The following is a 10729-nucleotide window of genomic DNA, read 5'->3' on the forward strand; positions in this document are numbered from 1 at the left end:
CGGGGCCTTTGTCTCGGCGGGACAGCTCCGCGGCCATCCCTCCCGGGACTACCCCCGCATCATACCGCACTACCAGTGCCAAGCCCAGCTGGCCCCGCTGCAGTCCCGCTACCGCTCAGGGTGGGCCCTTCGCCGGGGGCACGAGGTTGGCAGGGCCGCGGAACGGGGTGCACGGCACTGGCACAACGGGGCAGAGCGCGGCCGCGGAGAGAAGCCGGCGCAGCTACAGCGCCCCAAGGGGACGCGCTGCTGCCGCCTGCCGGACCGCGGCCGACGGTGCAGGGGAGGCTGCCTCAGCCGGCTCTTCCTCCCCGGCGGCGGCTGCTGCTGCTCCGGCCGGCACCGGGGAGAGCTCCCCGAGCGCTGCAGGGACGCGGTGTCTCCATCCTGACCCCACACCCGAGCTTTTCGCGCCCTAAGGAGGACAGAAGAGAGGGCAGAGCAGGAGAGGCTGCCTGGAGGACTGGAGGGATCGGGCAGAGGCCAGGAGCTGCAGGGTGACGGCAGGAAAAGAAGGATGAAACAGGGCAAATTTAGAAAAATATAATTGCTTTCGGGGAACTGATTCTGCTTGTCATCATGATGAGGATTGTCTGCACTTAGTAGCATGGTCCAGCCTTCCTCTGCTCTGAAAAGCATCCAGAATACGTGAAGTTGGTGGGAAACGATATGTCAAGTGTCAATCAGCCTCCAAAGCTTGTACTTGCTGTGTCATCAGCAGCAATCTTGACATTGCATTCAGACCAGGTCACTTTTTTGCTGAGCTGCCCATTAGCAGAGGCAGTTGTAGCAATGACATCAACAATTATGAACTGGAGAAACATCACTGGCTTTTCAGAGCACATGTGGGTATTTGTCTGCAGCACAAATACTCCATGAAACTGGAAGCTCAGAACTCTATGTAGTTTGTCTCTGAGCTTCTGACCAAGTTTGTCAGAATAGTTGTCAGGCTGCCAAATGAACAGTTATGATTCCTAAAATGCCTCTTAACACAATGAGCAGAGGGGAGCAAAAGAGATACACAGCAGTGACACTGGTTTTCCTCTGCTCCATAGGGGCATCCTTCTGGTTGTCAGTTTCTCTGCTATCAGAAGCAGCACTGACCTGTCAAATTGCTGGTCATGCAGAGCACCAGGCACGATGAACCCAGTCACTTTAGAACCTAAGAGAGCTGTATCTGAGAACAAAGAAAACTGTGGAGCTGCTGAGGCTCAGAGAGCAGAGACATCCAGCTCAGGTGCCTCTGGACTCAAATGGTCTTTCCTGACTTCCTCAGCGTGTCTTTCATGCATTTTACAGAAGTGACATCGATGTGCAGATATTAGCTGGTTGTTTGAACTTTAGCTTTGAACTAGACAAGATGTAGCAGTAGACTCTGCAGTCACTATATAATTACCTCTGCCTCATCCCAGACGTGTTAGCTTTGTGTACTGATCTCTTCTGGTATAGTGAATCCTATTTGACTGAGGAGTTGGGTGGTAAAAAAAAAAAAAAAAAAAAAAAGCATTTTATATTTAAAAACAGCAAAGTCACAAGAATGATATATGTGATTTTCACAGAATCACAGAATAGTGAGGGTTGGAGATTATCTGGTCCAAGCCCTGTTGCCAAAGCAGGTTCTCCTACCTCAGGTTGCATAGGAATATATCTGGGTGGATTTTGAAAGTGTCCAGAGAAAGAGACTCCACGACCTCTCTGGTCAGCCTGTTCCAGTGCTCCAGCACCCTCAAAGGAAAGAAATTTTTCCTTAACTTCAAGTGAAACGTCCCGTGTTCTAGTTTGTAGCCATTGCCCTTTGTCCTGGCACCACTGAAAAGAGCCCAGCCCCATCCTCATGGTCTCCATACTTTAGATACGATCCCTTCTCAGGCTGCATTTTTTCCAGGTTGAACAGCCTCAGGTCTCTCAGCCTCTTGTCATAAGAGAGATGCTCCAGTCCGCTAATCATCTTTGTGTCTCTTCATTGGACCCTTTCCAGTAATTTCCTGTCTCTCTTAAACTGACTACAAGTACTGGGCACAATACTCAAGTTATGGCCTCACCAGGGCAGAGTAGAGGGGAAGGAGAACCTCCCTTGACCTGCTGACCACACTTTTCTTAATGCACCCCAGGAGATCATTGACCTTCTTGGGCACAAGTGCACATTGGTGGCTCATGGTGAACTTGCTGTCCATCAGGACTCCCAGGTCCTATTCCACAGGGCTCCTTTCCAACCCCCTCACCTATACTGGTGCAGAGGGTTATTCCTCCCCGGGTGCAGGACTCCACACCTGCCCTTGTTGAACTTCATGAAGTTCCCCTCTGTCCAGCTCCGCAGCCTGTCCAGGTCTCACTGAATTGCAGGACAGGCTTCTGCTGTACCAGCCACTCCTTCCAGTTCTGTACCATCAGCAAACTTGCTGAGAGTTAGACCTGATAATCTTAAAGGTCTTTTCCAAGTTTAATGATTCAAAGATTCTATGATTCTAAGATTCTATGATTCAGCTCACATTAGGTCAAATACTCTGATCCCTTCCTAGGCCAGTCTAAGCCTTTTGGGACTCCACAGCTTCAGCACGGAGCAAGATCAGCTGTGTACATACAGTAATATCATTCTGTAGGTTCCCAGTTAGCCTGAACAAAAGGCCTGTTGTGTGTGCTCAGTGAGTAATTTCCAGACATTCATAACTTTGTCAAAACAAAACCAATTTTCTGCAAAGCCAGGCTGTGCAGTGCTCTTTGCTGAAGGTTATTCCATGCAAAATATTAACTTGCAGATTTCAGTGTTTTCACCGGGTGGTTTGTAACTGTACAGAGAACACAAGAAAGGAAGGGGAAAAAAAGAAAAGATAAAAATAGCTTTCCCTGTTTCTCTTCACTCTTCCTCCTGTGCTCATCACTGGTGAGGCTACACTCGGACTACTGGGTTCATTTTTGGAGACAGGGCGGGGTAGCAAACGTGAAGGATCTGGAGAACAGGTCTGGTGAGGAGTAGCTGAGAGAACTGGGGTTGTTTAGTCTGGAGAAGAGGAGGCTGAAGGGTGACCTTCTTGCTCTCTACAACTACCTGAAAGGAGGTTGTAGTGAGGTGGGGGTCCATCTCTTCTTTCTGGTAGCAAGTGATAGAAAAAGAGGAAATAGACTCAAGTTGCAGCAGAGGAGGTTTAACTTGGATATGAGAAGAAACTTTTTCACTGAAATGGTTCTCAAATCGTGGAAAAGGCTGTCCAGGGAGTTGTCTAAATCCCCATCCCTGGAGGTTGTTCAAATCTGCAGAGATGTGGTGCTGAGGGACATGGTTTAGCACCAGCCTTGGTAGAGTTAGAGAATGTTTAGACTCAATGATCTTAAAGTCTTTTCCAACCAAAATGATTGTATGATTCTCATAATCAAGTGTAATTTTATTCTTATTTTTATAACTCATCTCTGATAAATCATCAGTTCCAAAGTTTTTGATTGTCACTAATGACTGGAAACAGTCTACAGGTTCATTCTACAGGTTCCAGATTAATTTTGTAGTCCTAGTTCTGAGAGCACATTGCAGTGCCTGGACACATTCGGTGTCTGCTCTTCAAGCAGAGTGGGAAAAACACCTCTGAGTGCCAAAATGCCCCCCTCAGTGATTTGACAGGAACTATGAAGTGGTTGTAAGCCTATCCCTAGCCTCTTCGTTTCTTGAGCCCGGGGGAGTGCCTAGAGAAGAAGGGAGCCAGAGAGGGCTGCAGTTGCCAGCCTGCTGCATCGAACCTGCAGCCCCAAGGGAGAACAAGGACTTCTGAGAGCAAGCTGCAGGCTAAATGAGCTGGCCTGAAGGGCCACAAGTGGCACATGAGCCATGGCTTGTATGTCCCTTTCCTTCAATAAAACTTTTGTGTGACATCCCTTAAAGCCAGCACGGCATGGTGGGTTCAGTGGCACACCATCCCCAGCATTCCAGGCATGGAGGAGCTTGTCCTTCCCTGCTGCTAGTCTGCAGACACTGGTGAATCAGCGTGGGCTCCTGCCTGCTGCAGCCATTCTCATATCAAACCAGTCTGAGAGTGCTTGGTAATCGATCATGTTGTCATCAATAATAAAGGGAAAATATTGTTTGGATTTAACCAACAGCTTGTTAACAGACCTTGCTGTGTGTTGTACATATACATTATCTGGGGGAAAAATCAACTGGGGGGAAAATACATGTTTAAAACATAATACAACGTTATTGCAGTCTTAAGCACACTGCAGTAAGAATTCTATTCAAACCTGTAAGACAGTAGCAGTATTAAATTATTTTTTGAACCTCATACCTACCATGAAGATTGAATGTCAGGTACATTTTTTTTCCCCTCCTGCAGGATTTCAAGACTTGATTGCCCAAATGACAGTTTACTTATTTTACTGTCACATACTTTTGTGAAATGCCATAACAAGTTGATTACAGGTTTCACATTTTGCATAGTGACAAAATCATCTGTCATATAATAGTCTGATGCCTGAAAGCCATTTAACTAAGAAGCAGTTTCTACTGAAAATAATGATATTTGAAACATTAAGGTGGATTTAAATGTGTACATTTGCTAAGCAAGTCTTTGTTTTAACTGAATGAGAAAACCAGCATTATCCCTTTCAGGCAGGAATTTAAGCCTTGTAGAAGTCACCAGACAACAACTAGCCAGAGGGTGAGGGAAAAAAGGAGGAGCATCATTTCATGAATGAAATGAGGGATGGAAATGGGAAGCTTAGTCATACTTCCCAGCTGCTGCAAAGATGGAAAAATGCTTAGCTTCTATTTGGAAACCCTGTTATTCCCACCAACCTATGCTGGAGGTCTGAGATCATGTCATGCACTCTGGTTACTGGAGAGAAAAACAGGCTGCCTTTCCTCTCTGCACAGAAATCTTGAGTCACTGGTATGTAGAGATGAATAAGATTTACCTTCCCTATTCAACAATATCCATACCTGAGATGAGATTTAAGTAATAAAACTAATAAGGATGATCCATTCACTGAATGTAGTCAGGATCTCAAGTGATTTCAAGGGACTGGATTTCGTAAATAATGTGATGCACCATTTCTAGCTGGAAATTCTAACCAGTAAGGGAAATTTCCAGGTATTTCATTATTGCTAATGAGCGTCTGAAGTAGCAGCAGTGCTATTCTAACTTCTTGTGCACAGGCAAAGGACATGCCAGTTTTCAAAATGTGATGGGAATAGGATGGGGAAGCTCAGCAAGCTGTTAGACTGACAAAGAGAATGATGTGTCCCGGGCACTCTGTCATACACTGACTTTGTAGACAATGCAGCCATCACATACCTGCCATTGTGAATGCTAGTCACAAATAATAGCAAATTATACATGAGGCTGAAAGTTGAACCTAACTTGAGGTTCCTGCTCTGGGATGCAGCACAAGGCTCCCATTGGAGCATCTGTGGCCTTCCTGAGCCACCAACTGCTGCACACAAGTGGCAAAAGCCTGCTCCGAAGCCAAATTTGTCTTTGCATCCTTGCTGCTGAGTTTATTCTCCAAGCAGGCTGGAGTGATAGCAAGAATGCATCTCCTCTGGCAGTTCCCAAAGAGCTTCAGTGTCTGTGGGTGAATGGAAAAAAAGAATTAATCAGAGAGGAGGAGGAGGAGGGATTTCTGAGCGTTTTGTGGCTTCACACAGGGGTGGGGTATCAAAATTGTCATCCTGGAGGCTTACCACTGCTTTCTGTGGACATAATTTCTACAGTGATTTTCTTAACTAGTACTGCTGTTTTCTGTGCCTTTCAGGGGAAAAAAAAAAAAAAAGAAAGTAGAGTCTAATAATGCTATCACTACTTTATTTTCAGTCAATGCTTTCTCAGTTGAGGATGTTAAAACATTGTATAGGTAAATTAATATTATTGATCCTGCATTTCAGTAGACCTGAGCACAGAGATTTGAAACACTTCATATGCTAGGTGCTTTGGACATTCACGGAGTGGATTTTTGTTATCTGTCTGCTATAAACTTGTGTAACCTTTAGCGAGTTGCTTAAACATTCTGCCTCTTATATGCCTCATCTGGAAGATAAATGTGTTCTCATTTTGCCTAGGGCAAGGTAACACAAGGGAGAAATCATTTTCCTAACACTGGAATTTCCTTTCACTTGTAAAATTGGCCAACACAGAGGTCAAATTACTCTTTGAGACCATTGTTTCTTCTATTTGCTTCATTCTCATGGAATCATGAATGTATTTTCATAAACAAGGTATTTTTAACCATTCTACTAGTAATATGCTTGAAAGTTGCCTTTTCCATAAGCTGCTATCAAATCTGATTTCCATTTCTGTATATGTAGTGAATAATAATCTATCTAACAAAACATTTCAATTCTGAAATAGATGGGCTCTGTTTCCAGCAAATATTTGGAGGCTAAAAATCCTGACATTTGAAAAACACAAGGATAGTTTTGTCTGTGATGAAGCTGTGACAGAAGTCTGATTACAACCTTAGAAATGGAGAAAAATAAAAGTCTTATGGGAAAAGGCAAAAAAAAAAAAATCTCATCTTCAAATAGGAAACTTCATGGACAAACAGAAAAGTAGGAGGAAATCTCATATTGCCTTTGTGGAGAGATCTCTTCAGCATCTGAGCAGTTGGAAGAGCTCTAGCAGCTCTCAGCCACAGCTGAGCGTTGATACTCTTTAGAGTGGAACCCGTCAAAAGAGGGCACTGTGTTCATGTACAGACACCACCTGAGAGCAGAGCCAGCCGTTCTTCTGGATGCCTGTGGATGATGCACGGATTTCCAGCCAGCGCCACTGCAGGTCCTGCCCGCTGCTTCCCCCGGCTGCTTCCCCCGGCTGCCTCCCCTGGTTGCTCCTCCCGGCTGCTCCCCAGGCTCTCAGAGAGCAGTGGAAGCTGGTGCAGAGATACCAAGCTGCAGAAGACAGCTCCTGTCTAACGCGGTCTCACTTTGTCACACAAGCAGATTGATGGACTCCATGAAATGTCAGAAGGAAATGTAAAAGAAACGCAGCCTGGAGAAGAGGAGAGTGAGGGGGATCTCATCCATGCTGATCAATATCTAAAGAATGAGTGTCAGGAGGATGGAGCCAGACTCTTTCAGTGGTATCCAGGGACAGGATAAGGGGCAATGGGCACAAATGAGAATACGGGAGGTTCAGTTTAAACATAATGAAAAAGTTCCTCACTTTTGAGGGTGGCAGAGCCTTGGAATAGGCTGCCCAGAGAGGTTGTGGAGTCTCCATCTCATGAGGCACTCCAATCCACCTGGACATGTCCTGTTTGATTTAACCTGGTTGATGCTGCTCTGGCTGGGGGTTGGACTAGATGATCTTCAGAGGTCCCTTCCAAACTGTCATTCTGTGATTCTGTGATCTCTTCTGGACTCTCATCTCAGAAAAGCCCTTCTGTTTTCCTGAGAGCATGAGTGGGCTTGTAACTCACACCACAGGTCAGAGAGAAGAACAACCTTAATTATGTTTATTCATAACATTTTAATGGCTTTCTAGGTGAAATGAAGTCTCTCTTTACCCAGATTCACCTCCTGCAAGAGGTCATAAGAGGTCTTCCTCTGACTGATTTCTAATTGAACTAAACTCTGAGCAAATACAGACATGATTTATAATTTTCTAAAAATAAGGAATGCATAAAGTGTTATGTAATACATCCTAGGGATTCAGTAGGAGATGTAATATTAAAAATTTGAATTTTGGTTCTAGTCTACAGTTTAGTTTTCAAGAACTGGTTCTTGGTCCATTTCTGCTTTCAGAAATGGATAAAGTTAAGTTTTCTTCTCTCTATAAGCTTCTCTAGACTGTTACCATTTCAATAAAAAAAAACCTTCTTTCTAAGATAAAAACTTTGGTCTCCCTGTGTCTTATACTACCAGGCAGGTTTTCCACTCCTTCAATCATTCTCACAGCATTCCTTGAAATCCTCCCTTGTTGTTCAGTATTTTCTGTAACTGTGGGCAGTGGAAGTGCATGAAGTACATTAGTAAGCAGTGTTCAGTTTTGAGGCCCTTGCTACAAGAAAGACACTGAGGTGCTGGAGTGTCTAGAGAAGGGCAATGAAGGCCTGAAGAACATGCCAGGTGAGGAGCAGCTGAGGGAATTTAGCTGGGATTGCTTAGCCTGGAGAAGAGGAAGCTGAGGAGAGACATTTTTGCTCTCTACAACCACCCAAGATGAGGTTTTAGTGAGGTTGGAGTTGTTTTTTTTCCCTAGTATTGAGTGATAGAAAGAGAGGAGATGGTCTCAATTTGTACAGGGGAGGTTTAAGCTGCATGTTAGGAAAAATTCCTTCACTGAGAGAGTGGTAAGGCATTGGAACAGGCTGCACAGGGGTGTGGTGGAGTCACCATGCCTAGAGGCATTCAAAAATGTGTAGACATGGCACTTTGGGACATGGTGGTGCTAGGTCAATGATTGGACTTGGTGATTTTAGGGGTCATTTCCAACCAAAACAATTCTATGAAAAAGCAAAAAGTCTCATAGCATTTTTGCTTATGTCATCCTGGGAAGAGATCCTGTCTGTCTTGTGCATCTCACATGACCCCTAGGGCCTCTACTCTGATTCTTTTTCCTGGAAAAGGCTCCTTCACAGGTTCCCTCTAAATTACCTTGATTGCTTTTGTCTATGGGATTTGTCTGTGGGACAAGAATATTTCTTTGTGTTTAGCTTGGCAAGTCACCCAAGTTACACAGAAAGCAGCCAGTCCTCTTCACAACATGCCACTGAAGCTATTTTTCATCTTCAAACTGTAATCACAGCAATTCCTTTTGGTTTTCTGTAGAAAAAAATAAAATAGCAGATAGTACAAGTGCTTTTGACTTATTCAGTGTTTGATTTCCATTTAAAATTACTATTTGAGAGGTAGCAGTTAGCTACCTTTGACTAACTTAATATGCTCTGTGTTGACTTTTCAACAGTCTAGCTTTTGTAATCGAATGGTCATCAACATGAGCTCACAAAAGTCTAAGCTTTTTGAACCAACAGTTACCATCATCATCCAAACTTGTAATCTCATCAATAAAAGCCATCAAGTTAGCTTGACAAGATCTGTTTTCCATAAACTCATGTTGATCAGCATTAATTATATTATCCTCCTTTAATTCTTCATTAATTGAGTCTTATAGCAGCTGTTTCATCATTTTGCTCCGGATCAATGTTAGACTGACAGGTATATAATTGTCCAGGTCATCTCATTTACCTCCTTAAAATATTGGCACAACATTAGCTTTCCTCCTTTTCTCTGGGGCTTTTCTGGTGCTCCAACTCTTATTGAAAATCAACATTAATGGTCCAGAGAATTTCTTTGCCAGGTTTTTCTAAAACTCCTCAATGAAAATCATCTGGACCTTTTCATTTGGAAATCTGTACTGTCTGCCTTTTAATTCTCTGGGGTGACCACTGGAATGGAAAGTGCTTTAGAGTTACCTTATAACAAAATGTCTACTTTCTCCCCTCCTGAACACAGAACAGAGCTATACACTGAGCACATGGGGCTGGCCTGTATTATTATTCTTTATTCTGTGACTCCCATCTGCTAGTACAAAGCAAATATTGTTCTTCATTTTTATTTGCTTTTAATATCCTTTTTAAAAGCCCAAATAGTCTCTCTTCCTATTGACCTTAACAGCCATGGCAGGGTCTTACTGCCATTTCACTTTTATAATTGATTCATCTTGACTTAGTTAGATTTGGTGAGGTTCATTATAAAATGATTGTATATTCTTTTACTTTTCTTTCCTTTATCTATTTTCTCCAGTTCCTACTTCAGTATATGCTCATTATATCGTGGCAGTCTTTTAATTTTTTCCCACCATTTAATTTGGTTCTTAATTGCTATCAACTGTCTGAAATCAATGCATTTAAAGCAGCGCTGGTCAGGCTTTGTTCTCTGTGCAAACAGCAAATCTAGGAATTTGCACAAATGTAACCATTTTTTTTTTTTATCATCCTACTAATCTGGTAGCAATTTTCACCTCTCACTTTTTGAAATTCTCGAGAAGTTTTCACATTGGCATCAGAAGTTCCTCAGCATATGTCACTCAGGCTGAAGTCCCTCTGATAACACAGCCACTTACTCCTCCTGCATTATAGACAGACACTCAGCTGAGCACCTGGCTTCCTGCTGTGATATGGAAACTTGCAGCAAATCCCAGCTGGCACTTTGTACTTGGCCAGTTAAATATTCACCCACAGACCTTCAATATTGATTGCTTCTACGCTGTCAGCACCTGGAAAGAGGTAGTGCCATTTGTGACATGAAGTGTCATTTTGCACTCTTTCTCTGCTCTTCATCTTTCTTAAAAAAGATTACAGCCAGTGATTTCAACATTCCAGTCATGTAGGTCACCCAGTCAAATCTTGGTAATGCCAGTAAGGACAGATTCACTCTCACAAATGAACCAGTCCAATTCTTGTTTACTAACCTGGATCCTAGACTTCCATATAGGCAATTAAAGGTTTCTTCTTTTTCTTCACATGCATTTGAATATCGATTGATTTTGTTCTTAGTGTCTTGATTTTGTGCTAAATGACTGCTCTGTTCCCTCCATCTTCTGTCCTCCTCTTTTGTTATTAGTTTATCACCCTCAGACAACATGTGCAAAAGGACCCTGGTGCCTTGCTGCCAGGTAAATGTGCAGTGGAAGTTAGATGGTTCTCAATGCAATGCATGTCAAGATGCTGAAAGTAAATTCTCACTGGCAAGAGCACAGTGCTGCTAAAGATAGGCAGCGGAAATTTCTCCAGAATCTTCCACCATGGA

Source organism: Indicator indicator, chromosome 27 (genome assembly GCF_027791375.1).
Source record: "Indicator indicator isolate 239-I01 chromosome 27, UM_Iind_1.1, whole genome shotgun sequence".
NCBI lineage: Eukaryota > Metazoa > Chordata > Aves > Piciformes > Indicatoridae > Indicator > Indicator indicator.